Raw genomic sequence first — 16,807 nt, 5'->3', positions numbered from 1 at the left:
GCACCACATTAGGTTTGAACACAAACTGCTGAAAACAGAAAGATGAAAAGAAAAAAACCTGTTGAGGGACGTTATATAAATACGGTAATTGTGCCTTTATCCTCTACGGTGTAACATGCAGTTTGTCCAAGAAAACAATTTAAATGTGTGTTTTAGCCAAACTAAATACTGAATATTTACTGAAGATTTTTACAGTGGAATAAAAGTCAAACAGGTTCTGACATTTCATACTAAATATAAATGGATTAAAGGACTGTGTCTGTGCAGGACACTTCTGTTCCAGACATCCTGCAGCCAAACATATGTGTCATTCTTTTGACAGTGTTGGACATTTATTATCTAACTACTATTGATGTTGAATAGCCTCAGCCTTAGTTCTAGAAGCCCTAGGAACCATTAGGTCTGAAGGAGGAACGTTAAAAACCAGTGGAGCTCTCCAGGTTTTCAGGAAATTGAAATTGAAATTTCCACAGTATGTTTACAACCAACTTTCTATGTTTTCTATTCAGTCTTTAGCAGAAGTGACTGCATGTACTGAGGTGACTAAATACCAAAAGTATTACTCCTTCTTTCACCAATGTTTTTTCTTTGTTTCTTTTGTCCTGCCTTCAGTGAGAAGAGTGAATGTTATTTAGATGAAAGGAAACAGGGTGTTCCTGTAAACCAACATTAACTCCAGCACAGCTAAAAGGCTGTGTTTACTGTATATAAACCTGTTTGTATTTATTGTACACAGAGTAACACAGTTACTCCCAGTGAACACCATCAGACTGGATCATTTGTTGACACTGTACGGTAGGTAAATAGGTTAAAAAGCTAAGGTTTATTAGAAAAAAAGACAGAGTTTCTTTTTGCCTGATCACAACTAATAATTTTGAAGATGTTTTTTTATTTATTTCCTCCTGATCTACTCTGCTTTTACAGTCAGGTTTTTTTTGTTTATTTGTTTTTGCCAACGGTTGGCATGGAAACAATATTCAGACTGTGTTGCATGTTGACCTTGACAATCACACGGTGAGTGAACAACAGACAACATCCCAGTTTGGGTAAACCTCCAGTGAGTTCACTGGCTGACTGTTGCTGACTGACTGTTTGTCATCTGATGACCAGCTTCAGAGAGGCTGCAGTGATGGAGGTCGGCAGGTCATACTAGGACTACAAACTGACTGGAACTGATCAAACAGACTGATTGACAGATCAGAACCACACCAGGTATTTTGGACTGATTTGAAGTGAAATAAATTAGACTTTAATAATTAAATATCCTGGTCCTGATATAAATCATTTAGAATAAGCTGTTTTTAAACCATTTTATTGTTGGTTTGTTTCTATATGTAAATATTTCAAAGCCAAGTTAAATGAAGGTTAGCGATGGCTCCATACAACTGTTCATGTCTGACACCAATGCAACAGAGTATCTGCCTGTAGTGATATCACTCCTTCAACATGCTGATGTTTCTGTAGGTAAAAGAAATGAGCATATTTTAGTTCTACATCTCAACTTTTGTCAAAATTTTAGAAGATACTGTTTGTATTATTCTTGCCAAAAATAATCAGGTTGTTCTACGTATTCAGATATTTTGTGATCTTAAATCTTTCCACCCTGCAGTAAAGAAAGAAAAATCACGTCTCACAATGACATAAAAAATGAAATTTTACACTATGTTTGACGTTGTCAGGAAAATACATAAAACATAATAATAATAATAATAATAATAAGTTATCGATTCAAATAAAATGCCACAGCAAACTGACAACAGTCTTGTATCAGGGGTGAGGAAAGAAATCTTTGACCAATGAAATTAATGTTCCTCCAAATACATGAGAGTCAAGAGTTCACGTTTGTTTATGTGAATTAGAATGAACCACGATAAACTGCAGCAAAATGAGAGAAACCAGGAATTGGCCAGGACAGAATTTGGTCAATAAGTTCTATAAAAGTCAATCCTAGAACTTTCTGGAACCAATGGGAAAACAGATTGACAACAACTTGACATTTACTCGCCTTGACAGTGAAGCACAGATGGTGAGTGAAGTTCACAAAAAAGTTTTGAAAGTTGTATTTTAGAATATCAACCAACCTTCTAACTAAAACCTAGTGATAATCAAATACGATGATAATGTTGGTGTCTGTATTCCTGTATCAGGAATATTTGCATCTCAGAATGAGGAGCCGTGTGCAGACATCACTGAGATGTCACTGAGATCCCAGACGAGCCTGCGACCCTGCAGGGAGGGCAAACACAGTGATGGGCGTCAGTATTGACACTGGTCTAACAGGATCACTCAGCCTTCTCTTTACCCTGCAGGACTCACATTTATACACAAGCATTCGGCAAAATCGCTTCCTCCGCCGAGGCTTGTTCTCCAGTGACGTCTAAGGAGACACAGGGAGGACCACTGCCTAATGCCCCATAAAACGATGACATCACCTTGCCACAGGAGAGGAGGACACACTCAATTTGATGAGCTAATTGTCTGGAGCATATTTAATCAATGTCTCCTGAACTACAAATTCCCATGCACTTCCTGCCAATGTCGTGTGAATGCCGTTGAGAGTCGACGTCGTCGTCACAACCGTTAATTAATGCTTTGGCAAAAAACGTTAATCTCTGCTGCTACATGTGTTAACCTGTGTTAACTGGTGGAAAGAAACTTCAAAGGTCAAAGGTCAGCAGGACTTAATAATAGTTGTTGGTTATTTCCCCGTTGGTTTACAACGTATCCATGTAAAGTGTCTAATTTGTTTTCTACTCCTTAAAAACCAAAAGCACCCACTGCCTGTAGTTTGACCTGAGTAAACTGGGTTATATTTGCACCCACGTTAGATACAAAGGCTGGAAGGTGGTTTTCAGAGCAGAGCTGAGCCTGTACTTGTTGATAAACATCACTGTCATAAATGACAAATTACTGTTAACTGATCTGAAAATGTTGAGTTGAAGAAATCGCTGCAAAATGAAGAAGGACAGAACAGGAAGAACGTGACGAGGAAGAGTAAGTTCACGTTGACTCTTCAAGGTCCTCGGACAATGACGGCACATTTTAAAACCCATTTCCTGTTTGTGATTAACATGAATTACATTTATGCTGTTTGTTGAATTTATCGAAGGCTAAGCTGTAATTCCTCTGTATAATCTGTAAAGATGATAAAGTCAGACATCAACGTGCTTTGACTGACTGCATGTAAAGAAAGCAGAATCCAGGACATTGAAGGAGCTGACACCATTCTGCAGTGTGGTAACTGGGGGGTCTTTCTATATGTAGTTCACAGGTGGTAACACTGAACTTTATTCTGAGGCCTCATTTTGCTCATATATCCAACTTTGCCTTCCCATCTGAAAATACTGCAAAAACCGATTTTATGCATTAGTTATCAATAAAAAGCAAATAAAAATCAACCAAGTAAAAAAAATAAATAAAAATACAAAATATGTTTTACTTTATTGCAGACTTTTTCTATTACAGCTGTTGAGTTCAGATATACTGTAAATCAAAATGTGATTATTTGCAAAGGCCAAGTAAGAGATCAAAAATTAAAACTGCCAAAATTGACTTAGAATTCAGTAGTTCTGGTAACGATGATCAAAAATGTCACTGAAACAAAGTCACAAGGGACAAAAATCCTTCCCTTCCATTTGTTAAGCACAAGTTCAACGATTCAACATTAGCCTAAAACATGTGTTGGATGAGGGTGACATCTCAACAGCTCTTCAACACACGGTGTAGAGAAAAGTGGAGGCCTGAGTGAGCATACAGAAAATGCTATTTGAAGAATGGATTTATGGTTCAAATTCATTGCCCCCAGCATCGGAAAAAGCCAGAGTGTATTTTTTCAATTTATGCTGCACTGATAGCCACAGGCAGCACCTCACTTTCAAATTTATTATTGTAGTAGCTTTGTGCTACTGGCTGGAAGCCTGTGATCTGGAAAGCAATGAAGCCTCAGCGTTGGTGAGCAGAGATTACTAACCAGCTGAAATGAGAGACGCTGCTCAACATTCTGTCAAAGTCGATGAAATGAAGCAGCATCCTGTGAAGTGGTTGTCTGACTTTAGGAGGAGCGATCTCTTTGATGGTTGGATGGTTGCAAAGATCAAAGGCTGAAGATTTTCAGCCGTCGCAATAATTTTTGCACCACAGTTGTGTTTTTGGGAGCAAAATAAGGGACGGGGAGTGTAAGGTTTTTATAACTGTGTCTTGACTGTCTCTAATGAAATGAGACAAAGTCTCATTGTATCTGTATGGGAAACCAAACGTTCCAGTTTATTTATTAATTATTAACATTAATAATTCTCAGACTAAAATAAAATCCTTTCATAGCTGTTGTTATCTGAGTTCATTTACATTTAGAGCCTGACACCAGCCTGTTTCCTGTAACTGGGGGGGGGGGCCCCAGGGGCAGTGGGCATCTTTTCATCACAGTGTGAAAGAACTGGCAGTGGTGGAGACAGAACCACATCACCAGATGTCATGGTGTTATCCTGCACTGCTATAAAACATTTATGAGCCATTAGACTGGACTGGAGGACAGGGATGCTGCTGCTGATGCTGATGCTGATGTTACTGCTGATGCTGCTGCTGATGATGCTGCTGCTGCTGATGCTGATGTTACTGCTGATGCTGATGTTACTGCTGATGTTACTGCTGATGCTGCTGCTGCTGCTGCTGCTGATGTTACTGCTGATGTTACTGCTGATGCTGCTGCTGATGATGCTGCTGCTGCTGATGCTGATGTTACTGCTGCTGTTACTGCTGATGCTGCTGCTGCTGATGCTGCTGCTGCTGCTGCTGCTGATGTTGCTGCTGCTGCTGCTGGTTATGAGGGGTGAGGGGGTACAAACCCTTGTCAACGTAGCCAGATCAACCCTTTGTTAATTAGTGTATTGGCAACCATTGCTGCATGTTGTCCTGTTTACCAAATGTACTAAAGTTCTAGGCTCCAGTGACCAGACCAGACCATCAGTCTGTCAGTCTGTCAGTCTGGTCTGAGGCAACTTCTGACCAGTATGAAGTAGGAACGGGTCGATCCGATACAAACAAATAAAACCCACTATAACAGCAGCCCATGACCTGCTGGACTGATGTCAGGAGCAGCATGTAGTCCAAGCTGCAGCAACCATATCATCAATATCAACCATGAAACAGTAGCACAGGGCCATCAATATGACGCACACATGCACTGTATACCTGAGAAATACATTTGATGTTTTTGAAGATGCAGCTGAGCTGATTAATTAACAAAACTACGGGACCAAACCCTGAGTTTTGACACATGGATATCAGCTGAAGGATTTAACTGATCCTCCACCGTGATGACCCTGACCCTGACCCTGACCCTGACCCCACACAGGCCTCACGTCCTGACCATTTCATTCTTAGTTCCACTACAGTGTGTCTGGGTCTCGCCGTGAGTGTGTGGATGTGAGGCCATCACAAAGGTCTCCTCTGTGTTTTATCTTCATTAGGAGGCAATCAAAGATACAGCGGAGCTTAAGCCTTTTCTCATCGGGATTTTACAGTAAGACGTGGATTCTCTTCTCTTTGTGTCTCATGTAACTTCCAGCTTTTTTGTGGCAGAGACAAGATCTCGTCCCAGAGTGGTGCCAGAGAGAAGAAAGAGGATTAGGCAGGATGACAGACTTTTGTCAGTGTGGTACAGGGCTCCACAGTCTGTCCAAAAACCTCAACTGCTTTTCTTATTTCATTTCAAATCTCCACATGATGACGCCCGAGGCTGGTGGCCAGGGTAAACGCCACTTTAAATTTAGTAAGGAGTGATGAGCCGTGCTTAACCAGATGTGAAATCATCCTGTTTGCTGCTACTTTTCCTCGTAGACAGCTGTCAAGACACACCGTCTTCATTTCAGTAAAACAAATAAACTTATACAGACACAAGTAAAATGACAGTAAAGTGCTATGAAGTTTTTTTTTTAAAGACCGACGTCAGTCCAGAGAGAGCATCATTTTACATTTAACAAGAAAAAATAAGTTTGAGGCTCGTTGAGTAGAAGGTTAGTTCTGTTTATTTAAATCAACTGACCAATGATAAAAGGAAACAAAAAGACAAATTATTTTAGCCAACTAGTCTTAATGTGATATAGTAAACTGTAATAATTTCACATTTTTACAACCAAACTGTTAACATAGCCCTAAATAAACAACAACAGAGGACGTGGGTTTAGTTCCATAAATGTTAGCAACGTTAGGAACCAGGAACGGTGGAGAAAGGCTAACACACAAGCTTTAAAAAAAATGAGTTTTAAGAAAAGAAAAACCCGATCATTAGGGAGTCACAACAACATCAATCTATTATATATAGATCTATATTCTCTAAACAGAAGCTGCCCAGACATCTAACAGTCTATGAGTACTGACTTAGGTCTAGAGCAGACAGAGCTGAAGAAGCCAAGGCCAGAGAAGACGGAGCAGAGAGATGCTGTGAGCACGCTCAGAGGACACTGAGGGCACTGAGGGCACTGAGGGCACTGAGGGCACTGAGGGCAAAGATCTACCAGAACAAATGAAAAACACATTCATCCAGATTGGAACAGATTCTTCTTTGGTCAAGCTAGCTTTTCCTTTAACTCTATTTCTATGGTGGTTGGGTAGTGGTTACCATTGGCCAGTTTACAGGTTATGTCCTTAATCACTGACCAAACAACCAGGACAATAATCATCTGACCACAGTTATGGTGACAATGATTAGACAGAGACTGACTTTAGTCACGTCAACCTGACAATCAATTATTCTTCTTTCAACTGTTTCATTTACAGCTGCACTCACTCAACTTGATTGATGTTGATCTACAATAAATATATATATAAATAAAGGACGAGTTAGTGAGCGGTGACGAGGCTCAGGATAATCACACAGTAGAACGGATAAGGAAAGGATATACATTCAAAACCCAGCAGGAACTCAGTCCTTCTTGATCACACTGAGCTAACGTGGCGTCACCTTGTATTTCCTTTTGGTTCCAGGCTTTTATTCCAGCTTCCAGGGATCAAACTGTCTGGAGACTATAAAGGTGACTGCAGTGTTTATGAGAACTGAGTTTCAATCAGGCAAACGTGTCACAGTGACTTCCTTCTTAAGCACGATTCAGCTCTTTACATGGGCAGCGATAATTGTAGCTCTCTCTCTCTCTCTCTCTCTCTCTCTCTCTCTCATCTGCATTTGCTTTGTTTCACGTTTCAATTTTGTTTTTTTAGTGTGCATAAGAAAAAGAAGGCAAGTGGACACGTTGGTAGGACATTTTATACAGTTTATAACAGTAAATGGAATGTTCCAGCAAACACAAACACACATTTAATCAACTGACAGAACTGACAGAACCAGAACATTGGACCACAGAACCTTAGACAGAACCAGAACATTGGACCATAGAACCTTAGACAGAACCGCAACATTGGACCATAGAACCTTAGACAGAACCGCAACATTGGACCATAGAACCTTAGACAGAACCGCAACATTGGACCATAGAACCTTAGACAGAACCACAACATTGGACCACAGAACCTTAGACAGAACCAGAACATTGGACCATAGAACCTTAGACAGAACCACAACATTGGCCCATAGAACCTTAGACAGAACCACAACATTGGACCAAAAAAAATTAGAAAAAAAATAGGGGAAATTTTTTTTTTTTTTTTAATCATGGAACGAACAAATAATCAATTGACTGTTTCCCCATTAGTTTGTTAATATTAGACTTTTAATCTGAATATTAATTTCATGCAAACATAACTCATGATAAGACGACGCAGCCAAGTGAAAAAGAAAACACTGCCATTTTTAACTTTTGGAATCATAGATGCTCAAACATAATACATTCCTCTGGATTTCTTTTGGAATCGTGTTGAGAGACTAAATCTGAACCTAAATGTTATGGCTTGACTGCAGTTCTGCTTGGCTCAGTATGACCAAGGCTAACGGTTCCACCTAACCCTAGCCCAGCATAAACAGTTCCATGTTTCTCCTTTTCTTGTTTGTATTCTACCTCAGCTCACAGTTACTTTCACACCATTAAAGAACATCCTAATTTTGTGCCTGAGTCACTGCATTGTGAAGTCATTTAACACTCCAGCTTCTTTCTTCTTGACATGATTAACACATCCAGTGCGTCTCTAATTAAGCCTTCAGATTCACCCATTTGTCACAAAAAAAAAAACAAAAAAACAGTGTTCGAACACATGGAGAATCAATTTTCATCTTCTTGTTAATTGAAAATGTTTTATAGATTAAAAAAAAAGAATGAAGTGTGTGCCTAAAAGACATAATTATCTCGGTGGTGGAGAATATGAGAAATGAACACGAGGACAGAAAAGACTAACTTTAAAATGATCACCCTGTGTATTCTCCAGGGAGAGGATTTCAACCAGCTTTTAATGCAATGTCTGCTCCATCACTGTGCAATGATGAGTCCACAGCAGACAAATAATAAAGCCGCCTGAACAAACAAGGCTGGCAGAGTGCAGAGGGCTGGCTGTGGCTGCTCAGCAGCTCATTAAAGCAGCCTGCCTCTCTTTTCTTAAAAGCAGCTCCAACGGAGGAGTCGCCCATAAAAACCCAAACTGACAGAATATTTCATTAGAGACCTTGAATATTTCATTTGAATACACATCTTTGGATGCATTTCCTCCTTCCTCTCATACGTCGGGAATTAGGCCCTTCAACAATTACATATACTAATCTGCATATGAAGAGCCTGTGAAATCTGTTCTGAGTGCAGTGCATTCTGAACAGGACGACACGTGGGATTTAAAGGACGCAGGTTTCATGAATTCCCAGGCTAACGCACAGCCCCACACCTCACAATGCACATTAGTATCTGGGCCGCTTCACGCCCCGTCCAACGTCCTGGCCCACAGAACATACAGCCATCCCGACGCGTCTGCCAACCAGTCACCATAGCAACCGTTCCCTCATTCTCAAGCACAGAAATGATTTCTTTCACTTCCACAGCTACATTCTCTGAAAGCTGCTCACCATTATGACAGTTAGCCTTCCTATAGATGACGAAATACCTCAGGGTGAAGCTGTTCCAGTGACATGTGTTAAACTACACTCTCCTTCCTGAAAACATTCACTTGTGGAACTGGAACAAAGCAGGATCATTATTAGAACTGTTTATTTTAAATCAATTCAAATCCAAGTGATTACACAAAGCAGAGCTGCTGCTGTAGGAGCAACTTGTGTCTCACTCACACACACACACACACACACACACACACACCCATATACGGTGCTGTTACAAGTGACTGTCAGATAAAGATTAAATACAAATGTACCTTTATATCGTACTTTAAAAAAGGTTTAACCTTAACTGTACCAGTGTGTTATAATTATATAAGTGCATTTCACTGGTTCCTCCATAAACACCAGTAACAGCAGCTGTCCTCTGGTATGAACTAGTACTACTGTAGAAAACAAAAGAGAAAAGAGTAAAACCTAAGAGAACGCACCTCAAAGATCAAACAGACTGTATATTAAACTTTGGTTTTTAATGTTTTTAATGTATTGTGTTCTCAAAGAGACTGTATGTGTTTTTAATGTATTGTGTTCTCAAAGAAAGAGTAGATCAGCTGGAGTTCCCTCCTTATGAACTGAGACAAAAGTAACTTAAAGCTACAAATTAAAGCTGAGCCGTATCTGCATTTATAATAAAAATGCTTTGCTGTTTTATCATTTCAGACGAGCAAGAAAGAAAACCATAAAACCCAGCATTTTATAGTGGCAGCTGTGACTCTTCTTCTTATATTGACATGGAAACGATCAGGACATTTACAAAAAGCTGAATCAACGTCCATCCGTCCCAAAAGCAGAGAATTCATGTGTCTTTAATGAAATGAACCCAGAACAGCGGCGTCAAACCTCACAGTGACAACAGCCCTGATGCTTCAACTATTAATATCCAAGTCAGTCCAATTAGTGCCAATGCCTCGTAATAACTAATGTTTATCAACAGAAACTTTTTATTGTAACCAATGAGGTTACTCACAGACGGCCATCTTTGTGTTCTGCTGCTCTAACTGGCCTAAATATGCTTATAACCCAGCAGTAATAAAGTATTTTTCTGGAACACTAAATTCCATCAGCCATAATAAGGAGCTGATTAAGAAAATGGCTTTTTGGAGCCAACAACAATTCATTGATGTAGATGAGGCAAAGCAAAGCAACAAATGTTTTTGCCTTAATAGATGTGATTGCAAATCCTGGTGTACAGGGACGACATAGTGAATCAATAAAAGTAACTAATCCCACTGCCTGTTTTACTGGCGATTATCACAAGGCTGCATTTATAATCATTTTGAAGAACACTGCTGTTCTCGTAATTTTCATTTACAATGGGGAGGGGAATGAATACTAGCGCCATCTGGTACTGTTGCTGCCTCATGACAGAAAGTTTAAAAATGAAAATCTGATCCTCCTCTCATGTTGGAACGGTTCTTTACCGTCTACGTGGACAGTCTATGTCCTATAGATTCTACTGTGCTGTAACGGCTCCACGGTGAAGTGACTGTCCGACAGTACAACATCAATCTGGTGCTTTCATTAATTATACAAGCTGACTTGGCTCAAGTATTACCTCAGCATTGGTTTTTACGAGTATTTATTGTCGAAGCAGGACGGCCGTTCACAGTTTGGCCAATGAGAGTAGCCGTTGTGGCTGTTTCAGTAAAAAATACAGGTTCAAATGGAGCACGATATGTGACAGCTGTGCCAGAGACAGACGGTGTCTCCAAGCAGAGGACCAGATCTTCCATGTCGAGGTTGTTCAGAGAGAGAGAGAAAAAGGCTGATTATGTTGAAACATTAACGATGGATTGGATGTCATGGACACAGTTTAAACCTCGGCAAATCATTAATGATTCAGTCAAGGATCTCACACATCCATGTTTTATTGTTCTGTGGGAGACTATTTATTTAGTCACACAATGACTGGTGGATAATTGATCAATTTCATTCACATTTTTCGGCTTTTTCACTGACGGTATTGTAAACGAAAGCGTCACCTTAAATGAATCCTTATTAGCCGTCTAAAAATAGCCTGCGCGTTTGAGGGTCTAGGCAATAATCTGACAAGCACAAAGGGAGCATCATCAGCAGCAGCCAGCTGCCAGTGTTTCACTGAAAAACATACAGTATAAACGCCTTATGGGAACCTCATGTGGGAAATGAGTAGCTGTTGTAAAAGATTTTCTGCTGATCATCAGCACAGGAGAATCAATATAAGAAAACAGTGGGAATTCATCTTGTATAGACAGCACGACTGCATCTACAGCTCGTTATTCTTCTTTGGAAAAATGGGATCCACAATCACCATGGTTCACCATTGGTTTGCCATTTACTGTGGAACGTTCACAGGGAGGGGAGTTCTGGAGTATAAACGTAAAAGGAGGTTTGATGAGATCCCATCTCTGTGCATTTAAACTCAGGCTGAACTTGGGCTTGTTATGACTTTGCTGCATTTATGGTTTTTATGCTCCTGTTGTATTGACACTGTGGCTCCATTCTTTTCCTAATTTTCCATCTCTCTCCATATAACTGTACACGGTGCGACTGTTGTAAAGCCCTGAGGCTACAACAATAACGGACCCTAAAAAGTTCAGGGTTTTTATCAACCACATCTGCTCACGGCATTTTATATGATTCTCAACACTGATAACCCTTGTAGTGAATGGAGGCAGGAAAAGACACCTCTCATTACCTCAACACCTACAAAACACACAGACAAATGAAATGAATGAAATGAGACACAGGACCACACGGTGTTCCCTGGCTGTTTGTGACATTCAGGCGTCTACATCTCTGCAGTAATCATTCAATTCTTGATCATCTTCTTTTTGACTTGTTGCAGCGACTCGTCCAGTTTGTAACCACGTGTAGGAACGAGGAACAGAACCTCTAGATCTAAAATCCATCCTTGGTTAATAAAATAATGGAAGGCCAACTGGCAGGTGCAGTGGTGCATCTGTATCTCTCTCCATGTCTGGGCTCAGATCCGACCGCTGCCCAGTGACCCAGACGAAGACGAAGACTGATGAACACATTTGGACAATAGAAGAAGTCTCAAATAAAACGTTAGAATTTGAAGACTTATATTGATCAGAAGTGTAAATAGCTGTCTTTAAACAACTCTTAACAAAATGCCACGATGATAACCAACAAAGTTAACATTATCTGGTTAGTTTAGTTAAACCAAAAACCTCCTCACTCTTACACCTGCAGCCTACTAGAGAGTTACTCTCTCTGTCATGTATGACTTCCAGGGCCTTTAGGAAATCAATCCGAGTTAAGAACTTAGTAAATCAATCATTTCTCAGTTGCCTCACACATCTCAGAAAGATTACACCTGAGTTAAATCATGTGCAGCCATACGACCCACCAGGTTGTGTTTGTCACAAGTGAGGCTCTGAACTAAACAGAAATCCCAACAGACAAACTGTTACTAAAGGGACAGTGCCTACATTCAGTGGGAGAGAAGACCAGAACCTGACTCAACTTCACTGTATCCTTTTACATTACCATGGTAACCAGCAAGATGCCCCTGTAAGTAAGTAGAGAGTAAGTAAGTAAGTTTCTCTACTAACTGTAGAGAAAGATGGTGCTTTTAGCCTGCCGTTTTGCAGTTAGCAAGCAAGCTCTACAGTGAGGACAAATGTCACACTATATCCTTCAGGAGTTTTCCAGTACCTCAAACGTAGTACTTCCCTACTGCACTGTTTGCCAAATATCAACTCCTGGTGGCTCAGTGAGCTACTCAACAACTCTGGAACACTCTGGTAGACCCCCAGTGATTCCCTTAGAAAATATTTGGAACATTACAAGCTGTTGTACCCCCCCAAAGCTGGAGCATCTGCTGCCATCTCTGTCTCACATGGGGTTGCTGTTACTCTTTTCATTTAGATTTGTCGACACTGTAGATTTATTAGTTGGAGAAATAGGAGACAGCATCTGTTTCTGTCTCGTTTACTGGAAGTTTGAATTGTGAGGTTTAGTTATAGGTTAGTATTCATCCATATTTCATCTTCATTCTAAGAAAATGTCATAATCACAAGCACAAGTGGCGTGTCTTCATTTTCAGGAGTGACAGACATCACACAGATCTCAGCACTGACTGCAGCTCCTATACATTTGCAGGATCATAAATGTGGGAATTGTTTAACCTGAGGAAAGAGCCACAGCCCAGCGGCCATAAGGCAGGAGTTCCTAATTACTACCCTGTGGGGCCCTGTGTATCATCAGCAGCAATTTTTGTGTGGCAAATATTCCCACAACAGCCTTTGATGTAATTACTTTCCAAACAGCTCCCCTCCAGCCAATATCCTGTTCTAAATTCATGGCTGGGCTTGTTTGCAGCGTCACTGGAACACACAGTTTTCATTTGTTGTCCTGCAGAGAACAGCAACGCTGCAGTTCCACTGACACGAAAGAAGAAGAAAAACCACAACACGTTAACGACCACGGCAGAGCAAACACGTTAGCCGTTCTCATCCAAAGGCACAGAGGAAATCAAAGGGTTGTCTTTGGTCGAAGGCCTCAACTCTGGTTTGTGTATTTCGTAGCAGCCGACTGTATCAACACACGTTACACCATGAGAACATGTTACGACTGAAGAGAACAAGCCAACCTACAGGACAGAAAATGACAAATCTCATCTGCGGTGAACGCTGCGTCAGTCTGACCAACAGAACACAGATCACAACTTTGATACGAGCTACGAGCGCCACGGGAAAAACCTGTTCCATTTAAATGTCATTGAACCAAAAGTCCCAGAAACTGGGAGCGTTGACAAAACTATGTAAACGTTTCACTGTTGCCCAACACAGATAACTGCACTGCTTTAGTTCAGAGGAGATTTGAACTCTTTCCTTGCTGCTAAACTCACTACTGTTGAGTGTGTCAACATAAAAGTGGTGATTTTAATGGAACAGAAATGCCTTATACCTAATGTGTGCCCTGCAAATGCCATTTAGGTTGCAGTATTGCAAGTGGCCAGTAGGGTCAGTCCTCAAAAAATGCACATGGATTTAAAATACAAAGTATTGAAATATTTTTCACGTCAACAACAAGATTCAATTCTGCACGTAAAGTGAGACGTTCAAAGTAATTAGAAATTTGAAAATCATAATTGTCCTTTTGTCACAGTGGATGGAGCGCAGAGTTTAACAGATGGTTGCAAGTTCAAAGACCACATTTACAAAAATGAATTAGTTGTAAGGCCCAATAATTGTTTAATATTGCTTCATCATTTCACCTCATCAATAAAAGAATGGTGAATTTCAGCTATTTTTATTATAAAATCTTACAGTGGCCTCCAGTAAAAGTTACTACAGAACAGTATAAGTTATTGGAACTCAGACTAAGTTAATATATTCTCATCAGGAAATCTGTTTCAAAGACCCTTCACATTTAGGCTGGGGTTGAAAAGGGGGGAAATACATGTCTGCTCATGTAACTTGACAAATTGTGCTTCAAGGTTTCTATTTATATCGTCCTCATCTCACAGAGAGGGGAGAATCTTCCCAATTCCCTTGCCATTTGCGAGGGGCTTAGCGTGACACATTGCTAATCTGGTTATTATGCAATTTATCAGCCGTCTCTCTTTTACATCCGAGCATGGATAATATGCAGGTTTCTTATAAGCCAAACTGCAATAACACTGCAAGGAGCTAATGAGCAGCTGCTACTACTGTGATAAAACATCTAAAGTCACTTCAGGGGCTTCTGGTTCAGACAACTTGTTAGTCTAAGTCACTCCAAATTATTATTTCTTTTTTTTTTTTTTTGCTAATGATACGGCCAGTGTCACAGACTGGAGCCGATGGATTTTAAACCAAACAAGAGAGGGGAGCTGCCGTGGCCTCCTTGGGTTTAAAGGTAGATTGTTCTGGAAAGAGAAGTTCAGACTGCAGATAAAAACAGCCTCACGTAACGGCAGCCCTGAATGCAATAGAAGCAGGCATTTCAGCCAGGGTTCATTACAGCCTCAGGGATCTCTCAACATATGAGCTATGACCACTGCTAAAGCCAGAGCTGTTTTTCTATTCTTTTTGTAAAGTGAGCACAGCTTGATGTGGATGACAGATTTAAGAGTGGCCTGAAGCAAACCATTTCCTGAGCCTCAGATGTTCATCCTTTCCAGGGGTTTAAGAAGATATCGGTACACGGAAGTATCGCAACTTCACGCTCCACAACACCGTGTGGACGTTCTACAGCACTGAGTCGATTTGTTTATTAACAACATGTAAATATTCATGGCATAGGATCATGTTGTGTTGCATTTAAATCTACAATTGCTAATTCACTGCACAGGCAATGCATATATTTGCAAGTACTTGAGAAAAATAAAAATCGTATTTTTTCATTTGTTTATCCAAGAAATATATTTCTTCTCTAGTGATTACAAATGTAGGTCCGTGTGTTCCAAAGTCAGGAACCAGCTGTGGTCCTGGTCAAACACAACCAGGTTTACAGGGCAGTCTCTTCCACCTCTGAGTCCAGACTGACCGTAGACTGTTGACTGTTAGTCATCTCACATCCTTGTGAAACATATAGGAGTCGGGATCATTTGTCTTGACGTCATTTAGATGATGGTTAATCATCACTGAGTCCAGCCACTCCTGTAATGTGCTGTCAAACTTTGTCCAATCAGCACACCGTGTATTTGAACTACAATTACAGCGTCCCCAGTTGATGCAACACGTTTACACTTTGTTAAAGAAACGACTACCACAGCTGTAGATACAGTGGCTCCCCCCTGAGGCCAACCCCATTTATTTATTTCTATTATTTATTTGCGTACATGAATACTGTTAAACCTCACGTAAACATAAACATCTTCAGCTCACGTGACTGACATTTACACAGCATTTATGTCTTGTTCAGATGCAGCAGGTCAGACTCACCTCAGGGTGGTCTTCTCCAGGTCAGCGGTCCCACAATTGGTGTCGCTCGTTTCAACTTGACCAGCGGCATCCGTAGTTGACCAGCGGGATCTGGAGTTGACCAGCGGCAGTTTACTAACGTATCCACAGTTGGCTAACGTATCCACAGTTGACTAACGTATCCACAGTTGACTAACTTATCCACAGTTAACTATCGTATCCACAGTTAACTAACTTATCCACAGTTGACTAACGTATCCACAGTTGACTAACTTATCCACAGTTAACTAACGTATCCACAGTTGACTAACGTATCCACAGTTAACTAACGTATCCACAGTTGACTAACTTATCCACAGTTGGCTAACGTATCCAATAACTAACTTATCCACAGTTTACTAACGTATCCACAGTTGACTAACGTATCCACAGTTGACTAACGTATCCACAGTTAACTAACGTATCCACAGTTGACTAACGTATCCACAGTTAACTAACGTATCCACAGTTGACTAACTTATCCACAGTTGGCTAACGTATCCACAGTTGACTAACGTATCCACAGTTGACTAACGTATCCTGTACTTTGTTTGCGTTGATTCTGTTTCAGCTAAAGGCGAATCCCTTTCTTTGTAAACATGTAGAGTCTGAACTTCCGGTTCCGAACTTCACGCATGACAGGTTTAAATGAACCTACACACGTGTCCACTGATTTGTTAGTTTAGTTGTTTACAGAACATTTTTACATTTAACAATAATAATAAAACATTTGACGCCACAGGAACTTAAATGAAAGAACAATGACTAAAGAATTTAAAAGTAATTAATAAATACATTTTATTCGTTTTGAACTGGGTCTGGGTTTTGTGTTCGGATCGAGGACTAAAAATAAATTTTTATTTATTTACTT

The 16,807-nt window shown here is 40.3% G+C and overlaps 1 protein-coding gene across 1 annotated transcript in view; it reads right to left on the bottom strand.

Annotated features, from left to right (window-relative positions):
* LOC103379417 (lysyl oxidase-like 1) overlaps positions 1–16,265 on the bottom strand; it is a 146,937-nt gene extending 130,672 nt beyond the window's left edge. The window contains exon 1 of the mRNA XM_008310963.3: positions 15,919–16,265. The gene's annotated coding sequence lies outside the window, so the exon portion shown is untranslated. The remainder of the gene's footprint in view (positions 1–15,918) is intronic.
* Positions 16,266–16,807: the final 542 nt, after the last annotated feature.

This window comes from Cynoglossus semilaevis, chromosome 5 (genome assembly GCF_000523025.1).
Source record: "Cynoglossus semilaevis isolate Cse_v1.0 chromosome 5, Cse_v1.0, whole genome shotgun sequence".
In the NCBI taxonomy this organism is placed as follows: Eukaryota; Metazoa; Chordata; class Actinopteri; order Pleuronectiformes; family Cynoglossidae; genus Cynoglossus; species Cynoglossus semilaevis.
This window is presented reverse-complemented; position numbering and strand designations above follow the sequence as displayed.